This window comes from Helianthus annuus, chromosome 4 (assembly GCF_002127325.2).
Source record: "Helianthus annuus cultivar XRQ/B chromosome 4, HanXRQr2.0-SUNRISE, whole genome shotgun sequence".
In the NCBI taxonomy this organism is placed as follows: domain Eukaryota; kingdom Viridiplantae; phylum Streptophyta; class Magnoliopsida; order Asterales; family Asteraceae; genus Helianthus; species Helianthus annuus.
Genome location: NC_035436.2, coordinates 148785057 through 148801866, shown reverse-complemented (window position 1 = coordinate 148801866; position 16810 = coordinate 148785057).

The following is a 16810-nucleotide window of genomic DNA, read 5'->3' as shown; positions in this document are numbered from 1 at the left end:
CATTTTTCGTAAATGATGGGCTTTGATAAGTTTGATAAGTAAAGTGTTTGGGAAAATGTTGGTGATAAAAAAATTGCGTGAATTTTTGTTCGGTAATGGCGGTCCATGGTTATCTACAAGATTCTCGGTGTTGGAATGTGGTTCTTAATAGAGATTCATGTGACAAGTTGGGACTAATATCGTGCATTAGAGGTGAAGATAATAATAACATGGTTGGACTTTGATAGTTTACGAAGAAATAGGGGGAGTAAAAAATCCTATTTTCTTCGTAAATCTAAAGCTTGTGCGTAAAAAGGCTCGTGTGTGATGGAGTTTTGTCACGTATGTTTGGGTTGTTAATCAAGTATTGATATGATGAAGTTGGATTCTCGTTTGACGACTAGTTAAAGATTCAGCCTTATTAGTTGCTGTTTAGAGTAGAGAAGACTGGTTTCTTGGTCCCTCTTCCAAGACGGTTGCTAGTCGGTTCTCGAAATAACGTGGTGCTTCTTGATTTGAGGGGAAGATCGAAGATGAAAGCCAGCGGGGATTCAGTGGATTCAAGAAGATAGGAGATTGATTCATGAAGATATGTGACGAGATGAAATCTTACATGAAGGGTGAAGACTTTTGATCAAGATGGTGGATGTATTTTTACAAAGTTCAGTTTGTTGTTAACTTATCGAACTGAGCTTCATGTCTTTACGGAATTTGAAGTGTTCAAGTTTGGGCATTGGAAATCCAATGTTTCTTTCTGCTGCCGGTTAGGTTTGAAGATTAATGTATCGAGCGATATTCTTACATGTGGTTGTAGGTCGGTTCGCGTTAACTTGATTCGGGAGTAGTTTGAGGGGGAGGATCTACATTGTTTGATGTTGGATTCTTCGGGTTTCTCAAAGTGGCCTTAAGTGATGGTCAGCAAGTCTTTTATTAGAAGGGTTGAAAATTGCTGTGCTCTGCTGGAAAGATCAAATCTCAGCCAAAGTTGAAAGCAGGCATGATATCATCAGTCAAGGGGGGGTCTATAAGTGAAGTATCCGGTGACTGAAGTGTCAGACAGAACTGATAGCAACAGTTAAGGGGGAGTCTGTAAGTGTAGTTCCGGCCGGGTTGTGCTTTATCAGTTCTGGTCTATGATCAACAAAGTCAAACCTAAGTCAAGAATTCAAAAGCTTTATCAGTTCCGAGTTTATGATGTTAAAGTCAGAATATATTGATTATTATTGTTGTCCGAATTATTTGTTTTGTATCCTGGACAATATGTTTTGTCCGTTTTGTCCCTAGTCTATATATATATATATGTTGTATAGGGTAGATTAGGGCAACCCTGGAGAAAGCTTGGTGCACCTCTCATAAGATCCCATCCATCCTCCATAAGTGTGTACATTCTAGAGAGAGAGAGAGAGAGGGAGACTATGTGTTAGTGAGAGAGCTCGGTTTAGATCTTTGTGATCTAAACTAGCTTGTAGATGATGTATACTCTTTTGGTATGTAATCTGTGATGACGGATTCATTAATAAAGGGATTCATCTTCTACATCTTTCTATCTTTGGTGTTTATGATTGTTCTTCATGTCTTGAATCAAGTGCAACGTTTGATGTTCGTCATCGATCTGGTGCTTTAATAAGCTCCCAAGTCGGCTAGTGCATTGCTTATTGGCGATCCACCAATAGAGCAAGGAATGGTGAAGCTTCCGGGATCAATCTTCTTTTGGGGGAGCTTGTTGAGGAGTGCTGCCGAGCATTGTTCACTAAGGGTGCTTGTTGGATGGTTTCAATCTTCCTTTTGTGAGTGAGGAAGTCTCTCATACACTTGGAATATTTTGGCATTTGAGTGAGGACTTCTACAAAAGGAAGATTTGTAGGATCGAGTATGATCTCACTGAGGAGTCAATATAAGCTAGAGCCTGCTAAAAATGTGGCGGAAACACATTTTAACATGATACGAAGATATACGGTACAGAAAGGAGTAGAAAACAGACAGATCTTCACTTTAATCACTTTTACTTTCACTTGATAACGATTGCCAGAAGGTCAGCAGTTCGACGTACAATCCAGGACAATGTTACAAATGAACTAAGATCAAGGGTATATATAGAATTTATGAACCGCTTATGTGACATGTCCACATAAGCGATCCAGCTTGGCTCGCTTTTGTGGACAAGTGTCACAAAAGCGGTCCAGCATACAAACTATCATATAATTACACATTTAACCCCTGATCTATTACAAAATAACCTATCTGGACCATATACGTTAATCTAACTTCACAAAGACGCAGACTTTAGACATTATGCACCAACAAACTCCCCCTTGGATGAAGCCGCAGTCTTTGTCTAGAATATTGGTCTTCAGATAGCTGCTTTGTAGTTTTCTTCACGCCCTTTAGGCTTCCTGCTCAGAGCAACTCTGATCTTTTCACGCTTTCGCTTCTCTGCCTTCTCTTCTTCCTGTTGTTTCATCAAAAACTTTCCTCTTTTCTCTTCCATCCTACGATTTTCCCGTTCACGTTCACGTTTAGCTTTCTTCTTCATCTTTTCATCCAATGCCCACCAAGACGACTTCCACTTGCTTTCGGAATTGATTCCTTTTTGAAAGCACAAAGATACTACACGCTGGAACTGTTGAGCTTGATCTTTATCTTATGCTTTATAACGAATCTTGTTAATAAACAAGCATTCGATGTCTTTTGCCGAACAATTCACCAGCCACATCGGATCATAGACACAAATATATCTCAGCTCACTACCAGCTCTGTATGTGATGATAGCTTCAGTTGTAAGACAGCTATACACCCAATCAATAAACCCTTTGTAAAAATCTTGTTCCATTTCTGGCATAGGAATCGTCGTCATGGTTCTTGGAGGCTTTACATTCAGAATAGTTTCGCGTACAGCAGTTTCAGGATCTATTCTTTCAACCCTTCTTGGACGATGAGGTTTCCATTTCAGATAACCTCTGAGAGTCTCGTACTTGATATATCCCCACATTGCTTTATCATTCTGTCTCACCTCATACTCCAATGTTCTCACCTGAGATAACTCATCGACATCTCACCAAGGTAATGACATAATGTCATATAATCGTTTAAAGTACTGGACACCAAATTCTCTTCTGACTGCATAGGCATTGACCTGAGGAAGAAAACCCCAACTGATGATATCGCCAAGAGAAATAGATCTATCACGTTGAAAAAACTTCAAAGGCCTCTTGAACTTTCTTTCATGACCGTCTTTAAACCATTTTGAATGATCTTCTTTCTCAACATTTGATTGATTTACTTGTTCAGCTTCTTTTCTCAAACACTCAAACACATTTTCATTTACTGCTTCAGTCACCTTTTGACGTAACTCATCTCTGTTTTCAGCTGCGAAAAACTCCATCAACGTTGGAAGTTTTGATGTATCTTCAGGGACATCCTCATTATCAGAACAGTTCTCTACTTCAACCCTATCGTACTGATCTGCATCCTCAACATAGTTATACTTGTAATCTTTCTGTTTATTGATATCAAAAGATTCCAGATCAGCTTCAAGATCAATTGGATTCTCAGGGTTTACATCATTTAACATCTCCCTATACACATCTAGACATAAGAACAGGGGTTCGTGATGCTCTACAATCTGATTCTTGCTCGACTCCCCCTTTCCCCCAGCTTCACCACTTTCCTCATTTACTGTGTCGTTCAGCAGATCTTCAACGACTTTTTCTTTTGCAGCTTCAGTAACTCTCACACCAGAACCTCCTGCAGCATCATCATCATCACCTTTTGAACTGTGACTGCTTGCAGAATAAACAAACTCTCCCTCATCATCATCTTCATCATCCTCTTCTTCTTCGCCACCAATCAACTTTGGCGATTGAATTTCTTCTTCAATTATACCCGGAACTGAGGATATAGGCATTGGATTATCTACCACCATTGAAGGCACAATCGACATTACAGAACTTCCTTCAACAGCTTTACCTTTTTCTTTCATTTGCCTTTCAACTTCTGCTTTACGTTCAGCACGAAGATCATCCAACTTCAATTCTTCATACTTTTGTTCCACAGACGTCTCCAACATACTTTCCACAACCCTATTCAGCATGTAAAACTTATGTTCATGTAGTGCTTTAGCAGCCATAAGTTCTTTGTTCTTCAGCTTATAGTACTCGTTCTCACTTTCCCGATGACTCTTCTCCTCTTCTAACTCAGACACTCGAACTTTCAAAACATCAATTTCTGTCTGATCAACTTCAATCTTTAATTCCAACACTTTGTTTTCACCTTCTAATCTCTGCACTTTTCCAGCAAGAAACTTTTCTCTTTCAGAAATTCTTTTACATTCATCTACCCACTTTTTGTTTTCTGCTATCACCTCATCAATTCTCTTTTCCAACTTCAAGACTTGAGAATTATTTGCAAAATCAAAATCAACATCCAGCAAATTATCATACGGTATTGCAAGACCTCTACTTGAAGAACCATGTTGTGTTTGAGCAAGAGGAGGTGTACCAAAAAGATTTTGTGAAGAATAATATTGTTGATGTGGAGGTGGTGATGGTGGAAACAAAGGAGATGGTTGTCGTTGTGGAGTAGGTTGTCTGGGTGGTGTTGAATGTGATGGAGGAGTAGGTTGTTTTGGTGATTGTTGTGGTGTTGGTTGTCTAGGTGGTGATTGATGTATTGGAGATTGTGGAGGTGTTGGTTGATGTGGAGGTGTTGATTGTGTATGCATGGTCTTTTGAGGACGCTTTAATACTTTTATCTTTGGAGTAGCCTTCTTTCTACCTCCAGCTTTCTTTTTACTCTTAGGAGTAGATTGAGATGCAGAAATATGTTCTGGAGACGGTTCATACGGTGCATCTTCTTTCTCTTCTCTCCTCCTCTTTCTGAGTCACTTCTCTTTTTGTATTTCCTCTCTCATTCGCTTTTCACGTTCTAGAGCATCAACTACCTCAAACACAGACCCACTAGATGAACTAGTAGTGTCTTTATCAACATCGTCTCCTTCAACATTATCTATCACTTTCTCTTTCTCCTTTTGAACCTCAGAAGTAACTTGCCTATCAACAAAAGCTGCTTCTGTTGTGAACAAATCAGTTTCAATTTCAATATGTGCTACATTAGCCACCTCTTGTTCCTTTTCAATGTTCACCTCAGGAACTTCTTTTTCAGACTCATCTATTAGCATAGTTTCAGCCTTCTTCTTTTGTTTCTTTCTTGGCTTTGACGAAGAACCTTCACCTTCGACTACCGGAGATACAAGTCTACGTCTACGCCCAGACTCCTTCACAAACCACTCATTCTTGATTGGTTTGTAACCCTGAATTATCTTCAACTCTGCAGCATACAATGCTTCTTTCATTTCTTCTTCATTTCTCCAGTTTTGATGGTTTTCTAGATCAGGATCCACATAACTTGCATCTTTAAGTAAACCAAAGTTTTCAATCACCAATTCCGGTTCTGGATGATGAGGATGGTACTTGATCAAGTTCTTCAATGAGAAGTTAGACATATGTGCTTGAACAAGAAGATCATCTTTAATATGTCTGTCAATACCAGGATACGCACGATCTATCATCATTTGAACAAAGCGTGGATACCTCCAAACTCTAACATCCGATGCTAGATTTTCCACCATATAATGAAACACGATGTGTGAAAAGTTATATTTCTTGTTCAAGACCAAAGCAGTTAACATGTTCATTTGATAGTCCCTCATTTGATCATAACTTCCCTTTGTGTGACTCAGGGAAATTAGAATACAATGTATCAAAAACTTGAATGACTTCTAGAATTTGGACTTCAAGTAATTTCCAGTATTCAGCGTGCTTCTATATCCCAATCGCAGCATACAACCTTTCACCATCTTCTCTGGAAATCTTGTTGGATAATTGGCTTCATCAGGAAAACTCATAACTTCTCTAACCAATGCCTCGGTCACCAGAATAATCTCTGTCTTTCCATTCACTTCAACTTCTGCTGAAATCACTTTGTTTTCCTCGTCATACTTAGCACTGTTCCAGAATCTGCTGATATGTGATCGATATAGTGGCCTCTGTTCTGTCATAGCTTTCTTTACGGGAATGCGATCCATATAGCTCAGAATACTGCTAAATTCAAAAAGCAGTGGACATTTCTCCACATCCAAATCCACACAACTGTTATGGACTGGATCAAACAACACGTTCGTAGAAGCCTGCACATTCACAAACATCAAGACTTAGAAAAATTCCAACTTTTGAAACTTGACCTAAAAGCGGTCCAACATGGTGTCATAAAGGCGATCTAGTCATTATTAGACAGAAAAGCGATTCAACCCCTGTTGTACCACAAAAGCGATTTCAAACATCTTACATCTCTAAAAGCGACCCACCTATATTGACTTAAAAGCGGTCCTAAAAAAAATCACAAAAAGCGACCCACCTCTAGTCATATAAGCGGTTTAACACATGAGATGCCCTAAAAGCGGTTCATGAGAGGTTACACATAGGCGGTCCACACTAATTACCTAAAGGCGATTCATATAAAGTATCTATGAACGGTTCAGAGAATGTACACATAAGCGGTTCAAGAATGAAACATATGAGCGGTTCAAGATAATTGACTGAATAGGCGACCCTCATTTCAAAATCCTGTAAACACAACTGTTACCCTAAAATTGATTCATTCATCAAATTCTACATTCAATTCCGATTCTAGGGGTATCTTTTATTCTTTACCCATCTATCTAATTCTCCCTAGATCTAAGTTTAAACATACAAACTACCGACAATACATCAAATAACCAAATTTAAAGCAATCAAACCATACCATCATGTTCATTATCACCAATAGACTACAAACCATCTATCAATTCATACAAAAATGCTGTTTAAAAGCACCAAAACATGAATCGTTCAAAGATACATGCCGACAGTTATGATTCATGACTTTAGACCTGGATTTGAAAAGACACATACCTTTCCCATGATGTAAATGAAGATAATCTATCAAAAACACGAGAAATCAGGGCTCAAATCAGCTAAAAACTTGATGAACACGAACAGTTTATCTTGGATCGCCTCAGAGACACATGCGTATGAGCGGTTCAATAATGACAGAATAAGCGGGTCCAGATGCTTTTATATGAAGGTATGGACCGCTTATCCGTCAGTCTCTTATAAGCGATCCCCAAAGACAAATTGCCATAAAAGCGGTTCATGTATGGTCACAAAAGCGATTCTCAATTTGATTTTTCAAGAAATTTCATTTTTAATTTTTAAACATTTTACAACATTTTCAATTTCCCATGTTTGCACCCAGTTGACCAGGTCCAAGTTAATGACCCTGTTCAACTGATTTGACCTACCAAGTCCAAATTAATGGCCCTGGTTGATCGAAAATATGAAGTAATTTACCGTTTTGTTCTAAAAGTAGTTCAAATTAATGAACTTTTTGAATTTTCAAACACTTTTGCACAAATTTTCTCACGAACATCATACCAGATCTTGTTGCAATCACAGCTTACCCAAACCTCATCAAATACCGACATGTTCAGCACACAGGCTTTGATCTTCCAATCCCCAGTATCAGTTGTCGAAACTAAAATAAGAAAAGAAAATCTTTTTGGGTTTAAAGCTGTACAAACAAAAATATATACACACACTATTTTTTCGAGCGCGTTAAGGGATCATATCAGCTTCTGACAGAACACAAGCACCGTTAAGCTTATTTTATTTTAAACATTTAAGCAATTCGCGTTAATTGTCGGTATATTGGTCCATTTTAAATTCTCACAGAATTTTCAAACTGTTCGGGATACGTTAGTAGTGTTTTAGAGACTTAAACGTCAACGTGTGTTCCCACCTCAGTATATACTCCCGTATCCGGATCCCAGTATTCAGTCTTACAGGTGAATATACCACAACTGATATCTGTTAGGGGGTAAATGCGAAACCGTGAGAGCTCAGGTCAGAACTTCCGTTCAGCAGAGAGATGACGGCTCGACTTTTCGGTGGGTCCCCTTTAGAGGATCTTTTGCATTTCAACAGCAGCGACTATCAATTTTATTGTTTCATCAGCATGCTGAGGGTGAAGCTTATGTTTCAAAGCTTTTTGCATAAAGTATTATCCGGGGACTAGGTCAGTATTTCCATACAGCAGAAGTCCCGGGATAATACCCCAGATATCACCGAGTATAAAGACCTAGTATCTCAGAATACGGGACCTTTCAAACAGGATTTCAGGGGTTACCTATATATCCTGGAGGTGTTCCTCACGAAAACGCAAGTTAAATTTAGTTTATATCCCAAACCGATCTACTAATTTTGTAAGAACCTACCGGCACATCTTTAGCGAGACTGCTTAATTGCATTTTTCATTACATATCTTTAGCGTACTGTGCCTGTCTAGCTGATGTACTATCATTTCCCCTATACTACACAGCTCTTTTTGCATTTTTTAATGTTTTTGGATTTTTTATGATTTTATCATGTTTTTGTATTTTTCTGCGAATATCTCCCCCTAAAACTAAAACATATTTTTGTGTTTTTGTTTTTAAAGAAAAGCATGAAATACAACTGTACAAACAAAAGTTGACAACATGATACGGTTCAAGTCAGATCGCCGCCCAGCTCGGCTTCACACTCGATCACCCTCCCAGATTGCAGATTTTTTAGCCCACTTAACTTTAAAAGATAATAAAATCTCTTTTTATCAAACGGTTTCGTATAAAAATCAGCTTTCTGATCATCGGTGCTCACATGTTCAATCCGTATTAGTTTCTTTTCATAACAGTCTCGAATAAAATGGTGACGGATTTCTATGTGTTTCGTTTTTGAGTGATGAACCGGATTTTCCGTGACATTGATGGCCGCTTCATTGTCCACAAATATTGGAGTATCCAAGAATTGCAGGCCGAAATCGCGCATTTGCTGTTGAATCCAGAGAATCTGAGAACAACAGCTAGAGGCTGAGACATACTCAGCCTCACACGTAGAAAGCGCGACTGCAGTTTGCTTCTTGCACTGCCAGGTAACAAGCCGAGTTCCGAAGAACTGGCACCCAGCAGTGGTGGACTTGGCGTTCTGTTTACAACTACCGAAATCTGAATCAGCAAATCCAGATAATGTAAAATCACCCGAGCAAGGATACCACAAGCCGATGCTTGGGCAACCCTTCAAATACCGTAGAATTCGCTTGACGATTGTCAAATGAGATTGTTTCGGGTTCGACTGGTATCGTGCACACAAGCATGTCGGGTACATGATGTCGGGCCTGGAAGCCGTAAGATACATCAACGAGCCGATGATTGATCTGTATAATGTTTCATCCAGCTTTACACCTTGCTCATCCGGACATATACCGTGATTCTGTGCCAGGGGGGTTGACGCAGGACTGCAATCTGTCATGTCGAACTTTTCCAGCACGTCCTTTACATATTTCGATTGATGAATGAAAATTCCGTCGGGTAATTGTTCAACTTGTAACCCAAGGAAGAATTTCATCTCCCCCATCGAACTCATCTCAAATTTCTTCTTCATCACAACTTCAAACTCTTTGCATAACTCGTCATTGGTGGAACCAAAAATGATATCGTCGACATAGATCTGCACAATCAGCAAGTGGCCAGCTACTTCTTTTGTGAACAAGGTGCTATCTACTGTTCCTCTTGTGAACCCGTTGTCCAGCAAGTAGGTTGATAGTGTCTCATACCAGGCTCTCGGGGCCTGGTGTAGACCATATAGTGCTTTATCCAGCAGATACACCTTGTCTTTGTTTTGCGGATCTGCAAACCCCGGTGGTTGCCCCACATAAACTTCTTCACGAATCTTTCCATACAGGAATGCCGATTTGACGTCGAGTTGATAAACTTTGAAACCTTTCCATGATGCAAAGGCTAGGAAAATGCGGATTGCTTCGAGTCTCGCAACTGGCGCATAAACCTCTTCATAGTCTATCCCTTCCTGTTGGCTGAATCCCTGAACCACTAACCGTGCCTTGTTCCTTACCACGACGCCTCGATCATCTCTTTTGCACTTAAACACCCATTTTGTTTTTATCAGCTTTTGGTCCTTCGGCAGATCTACTAATCTCCAGACGCCCAATTTTTCAAATTGTAGCAGTTCTTCCTGCATAGCATTCACCCAGCTGTCCTCGGTCAATGCTTCTTTGTAAGTCCTGGGCTCAATCTGCGAAATAAAACATTTATAAGAAACTTCTTTTTGCATATCAGCTATATCAGAATAAAAACAAGTAAGTGCACGATCAATCTGGTGTCTCGTCTTAACACCACTCTGTAGGTCGCCAATAATCTGTTCTGATGGATGATAAGACAGTGTTCTCGGCATCACAGTATCTGGCACCACAACTTCCGATTCCAGATTTGAAATATCAGGATCAACGATTTGATCAACAGTCTCCTCTGCAGTCTCATTTGGTTCCTCGTCATAGGTAGGAGCGGGTTCCTCCTCTGAGTCGTCAGAAACATCAAATGACGGAGCTGGTTCCTCTGGTTCCTCTGGCGGGATGTGAACGGTTCCACTCGGTCCTGCTTCATCATCGTGAGTACCCACGGTGGGCGTAGGAACTTCTAGCGGGCAAGACTCTGGCTCTTGTGACTGACTCTGTTGATACAGGTACATGAGAGCAGTTTCCTCCTCACTCGGCTCGGACGGTAGATGAAACAATTCCCAGAGTTTATCATAGTCAAATAGGAATCTTTGTCCGGGAAGTTGTTGCGATGGTGTATGCTTTTGACAATCCACATGAAGAACCTGAATTACCTTCCCCAGACATGGTACAAATACCCTCTTTAATGGGCTGGCGTATCCTACGAAAAATCTTCGTTCGCTTTCGCTCCGAATTTTCCATCAGCATCGATGAACGTACACGGAGAGCCAAAAGGTTCCAAGAACTCAAGATTTGGCTTATAGCGATGCAACAACTCGAAACAAGTCTTTTTATACTTCTTTACTGTCAAAACTCTATTCAACGTATAACAAGCTGCGGACACTGCTTCACTCCAGAAAAAGATTGGAAGCTTTGAGTCAGCCAACATAGTACGTGCAGTCTCGATCAGGGTTCTATTCTTTCTTTCAGCCACGCCGTTCTGTTGTGGTGTATATGGCGCACTAAATTCGTGAAGAATCCCTTTTTCATTGCAAAATTCGTACATTTTGTTGTTTTTGAACTCAGTTCCGTTATCACTTCTAATTCTTCTGATCGGCAACTTGTACACTGTCTGTATCTTCTTGAACAAAACCATTAACGCCTCGAACGTCTCATCCTTCTTCTCCAAGCAAATTACCCATGAAAACCTTGTGTAATCATCCGTAACCACCAGACAGTAAGAATCTCCACTGATGCTTTTTACGTTGACCGGCCCAAAGAGATCCATATGCAATCTCTCGAGAGGTAACCGGATGGAGTTGAGCATCTTTATCGGATGAGATTTTCGTACCTGTTTTCCTTTCTTACAAGCAACACAATCATCAGGTAAATGAAAGTTTTTAACATTAACTCCTTCTACCAAATCGTTATGCACAAGAAAGTTCATTTTACGAATATGTATATGGCCCATCTTTCTGTGCCACATAACTGACTCTTTTTCTGTTGCTTTAGCTTTTGTCACAAAACACTGTTTTTGAGGAGTTGTTGGTGTTGCAGCGCTCATGTCTAAGATATAAAGATCATTAACCCTAGGGGCGCGCAACAGAACCAACTCGTCAGGGACTTTAAACCCCGGTTTTAAGACCAAACATTCTGTTTTCGTAAAGTGAACGCTAAAGTCTTTATCGCATATTTGCGAAATACTTAACAAGTTGTTTGTCAGTTCAACGATATAATTGACTTTGTCAAACGAAATGATGCCATTCGTGAGCATTCCCTGACCAACTATCCTTCCACCTTGATTGCCGGCAAAACCCACATAGCTTCCATTAATTGCTTTCACATCATATAATAAAGCTAAGGATCCTGTCATATGCCGCGAAGCACCGCTGTCCATTATCCATCTTGAGAGCACGGACTTGGGCAGCTCCTGCAATCAAACCACTAACACATCAGTTAAACAATGATGCCCACGATTTTTTAACCTCTGACACTGTACCAAAAACCACATCACACTTTTCAGTTGTTTTAGGAAAACTAAATGTAACATTTGACTCAACTTCTTTTTTATCTTGTTTTACTTTGTTATGCAGTTTTGGAAATTCCGACATGAACTTATCGAGTTTAAATTCACATTTATCCACATCATCTCTCACACATTGTGATTCATTTTTCAACTCGGTTTCCATCTTTTTAATCTCATTAGATGATTTAGGTTTTGTGACCCCTGATTGTTTTTCAAAAGTTTTCTCTTTAAAGTAAATTTTCGAAGACTTAGGAGACTTAGAAGACTCGCTAATTTCGAAAGTCGATTTCGGCTTGTCCTCCGACTTCAACCTTTCACCCCGTTTGAGAATTCGGATCGGCGAAACCATCACTTGCTTATCTTTTGCAACGACCGGTGTTTTTGGTCGAGGTTTTTGAATGTATTGTTTTGAAAATTTGTTGTTTTCAACCTTAGGTTTTTCAACCTTCGGTTTCTCAACAACCTTTTTAGCAACAGTTTTTACCACAACCGGTTTCTCAAACACCTTTTTACACTGCTTTGCCATGTGGCCGACTTCATTGCAGCGATAGCATACACGTTTGTCATATTCGACAAATGTGCTACTCACAGTTTCTGCTTTCAGCTTTTGCGCTGCATTGAAGTCTTCCACGGCCTTTTGACTAAAAATATAATCCTTTTCGATCTCAGTACTCGGACCACAAACAAAAACATCATCAATTCTCTCTTTCGGCTTTACCACCTGTTTAGCCATCCTTTTCTCGAATCCAATACCTTTGTTCTTTAATTTGTTATTTTTGTTTTTGCCTTTACCCACCCCCTCTACTTTTTCTGGACTAGTAGAGCATGACGATCCAACTGACTTGTTTAGTTTTGCAAAGAAATCACTTTTCTTTAACTCATTTACGCTCAACTCGACCATCCTAAACACTTTCTGAACAGACACAAACTTAACACTCTGAAGCGGAAACTCCGTGTTAGAATAAAGCTTGTCCGACCCAATCATAGTATAGGCTACCATAATCGAATCATCATCCGTACTTTTATCCTTCTTTGTCAAATAACGGTCTAAAAAATTTCCGTCTTCCTCAGACTCACTCCCGGACTCCACTGATTTTTCTTGTTCAGATTTTTCACTATCATCGTCCAACACCTGATCAATAACATTTTTGATAACCTGAGATGAGTTATCAATGTCAGACGCATTGAAAGTGATATCTATGTTATCAGGTAAATCATTCTCAAGTGTTTTCAGTTTTATATTTAATGCAGCTTCCACCCCATCTGGATATTTCTGTGTGTAATGATTCCACATTGGGGGTGGAACGCTGTTGAAGGCAGGTGTAGCATATGGCTGTTGTGGTACTATTTGCTCTAAGACATAAGATGATGCCACGTAACTCATCAGTTTCTTATCAATTCTATCATTTTCTATTTTAATCAACTCAAGCTCTTTTCGCAAAGAAGCGATTGTGTCTAAATGAAGATTTACTTCTCTTTGTTTGTTAAATAGAGTTGATTGAACTAGCTTGGTTGCTTTGTCATTTTCACGACTTTCTTTTTGTATCATTTTTATTGACCTCGACAATGTGTCGTAAGCTTCTTTTAGTTGTCCTAAGTCAAATTTCATCAGATCTGCGTGTTGTTTCAATTCTTGATACATAGTGTCTTTTACAAGACACTCCGTGCATGGTTGTGAACAACTTTGACACGGTGTATCAGGAATTGAAACCTTTTCACTTAAGCTCTCATTCTCACAAACCATGTTACCAACAGGAGTTGACTCTGACTCAGACACCTTGACCTCGCTGACCTCTACGACTCCAGTTTCTCCTAGACCTGACATTTTGTCAACTGACTCCGGAATGTCTGAATCTACCTCTTTCAATTTGCTCATAAGTGCTTTATTTGCTATATCCTTCAGAGCTTCTTCCGTCATTTCTTTCGACACATCAATTATCTCCACTACTTCATCTTCCTTGGCTTCGAATCTCGGGCACGTACCGGTTCTTGGGTCTTCAAAAAAATCTGCATAAGAACCAAACACATTAGGAGGTAAAACTGACTTCATAGTATAGATAAATTCCTCCCGTCGAGATTCAAAACGAAGATCATCAAATACAGATTCTTCAGCTTTAGCAGAATATTTCGCAGAAACATCCGTAACAACATCCGGAATCTCTTGATCAACACCTTCAATAACTTCTTCAATCACGATCTCAGGAACAGATTCAACATTCTCAGTAACTGTTTCTTTAGCCACCTCAGAATCAGAATCAGCAACATCAGCAGCTTTTCCATCAACATCTTCAGAAACTACGACTTCCGGTTCAGCATCAGTCTCGGTAATCTCTGCCACTTCAGCTATCATCGCTTGATCGTCCTTTCCAGGAATAAACTTATCCCAACTAAATCCAGATGCAACTTTTTCATCGTCCTGATTTACGATCAATGCCTTCTCAGGTTTGTTTTCGATCTGAGGTCTTTGAACTGCAGACTGTTGGTTTGGGCGATGATATATAGCTTGCTTGTAGTAATCGTTGGTGAACGGATTCTGATGGTTTTTAACTTCGCGATTCGGACATTCCCGCTTAAAATGACCTTTCTCTTTACATTTGAAGCAAGTAACTTTTGTCTTGTCAAACCCCAGTTTCTGATCCGGTCCCGACAAACTATTTCTACCCGTGATTTCCATAAACCGCTGAGCTCTCCGGACTAAACTTGCCATACACCACTTAATATCTATTAATTCCAGCTCTTCAGGGTCGATTTGATCGTAATCCTCTTTGGTCATATCAGGATTTCCGATCCGACCAGCAACCAACCCTTCATACGCTTCCAGAACTGAACCCAATAACGCGATATGTTGCTTTGCTGCAGTTTCTGTGATCTCATTTCCATTCTTGATGTTAATCGCTTTGTTGCAATGCACCCCAGACACGACTGTTTGTTGATTCGACCCAGTTGAACTTTGAGGAGAATTATCTGAAGCTTTGACGTTTGGCTCATAGTTAGCAAACGGAGTTGAATGACTTGATGAATATTCATTTGGAATGACAGATGTAGTGTTTTCTGCACTAAAACCAGTGTGAATTTTCGGACTCTGAACGTTCGAAACTACAGGACTACTCTTGTAATACAACGATACATCTTGTGATATATTTGCCGAATTTATCTTCTTAATTTTCACCAACTCTAGTTCATGAGCTTCAATCTTCTCTATGAAGTCACTCAAGCTGTAAGTCAAAAAATCCGTACTGTTCTTCAACATCATTAAGTATGTTCCCCATTCCTCATAGGGAAGTGCATCGCACAATTTATCTATCCATTCTTCATTCGTCTTACTAACACCCAACCTTCCCATTTCCAACACTAAATGACAATATCGCTCGATAAGCTGTTTAGTTGATTCACCCTTTATCCCTGTAAAGATGTCAAACTCTTTCTTCAACAAAGCCGTTTTGCTTTTTATCATTGACGCGCTGCCTTTGAACTTTTTCTCTAATGCATACCATATTGACGCTGAAGTATCCTTATGCTGTAGTAGCACTAAAATATCTTCTTTTATTGCTTGTTGCAGGATGCTGATCATCTTCTTCTCGGCTTTAAATTCTACCTGCTCTAAATTCGTCAGACTCGCAACTGCCTTTTTGGTATTCACTGCATCTAACGGAGCCACATACTCTCTCTCGATCTTTATCCAACTCTCTAAGTGATTGGCTTGTACCCAGTTTTTAAACCTCACTGACCATCCTGAGTATTCATCCAAACTCATCAGTTTGGGAGGTTTCTCCATTGTACCAAGCTCGTTCTCTAAACTCACATTCTGCATGATATTGTTTTGGCTTTGAGTAGCACCCACACCCGAAAACATGTTATAGAAATCCTGACTTTCCATTTTCAGACTTAACGGAAAAATTTTTCAGACAGTTTCAATAAGCGAACCAGAAGCTTTCAATAAAAGCGATTCAGAAATTCACTAAGAGCGATCCAGAAATTTTGCACTAAGAGCGATCCAGCGATTGACTTTTGGAGCGGTTCACAGGAACTTTTGAGCGATCCAGAGGTTACAGAAAAGCGATCCAAGGGTGACAGAAAAGCGGTTCAGCAAAACTTACTTTCAGGCGGTTCAGAAAAGCGATCCAGCACCTAACATGAACATTTGGAGCGATCCAGAAAGAAAATTATGAGCGATCCAGGAAGAATTGCACTCAGGAGCGGTCCATATAAGCGGTTCAAAGATGACGTCAGAGCGGTTCAAACTTCACGAGTGTTTTTTGACCAACTTTTAATCCGAATTTTTGTCCGAAACTTTCAAGGGTTTACTATTACTATATTTACCACCTACTGTCCAAAATTCAGTTCATTTTCACCGCTAAATCAGTCCAGATCTAAAACAGTCTCAGAAAACACTTCGTATCTAGCACATAGCTTACAACTGGCTCTGATACCAATTGTAGGATCGAGTATGATCTCACTGAGGAGTCAATATAAGCTAGAGCCTGCTAAAAATGTGGCGGAAACACATTTTAACATGATACGAAGATATACGGTACAGAAAGGAGTAGAAAACAGACAGATCTTCACTTTAATCACTTTTACTTTCACTTGATAACGATTGCCAGAAGGTCAGCAGTTCGACGTACAATCCAAGACAACGTTACAAATGAACTAAGATCAAGGGTATATATAGAATTTATGAACCGCTTATGTGACATGTCCACATAAGCGATCCAGCTTGGCTCGCTT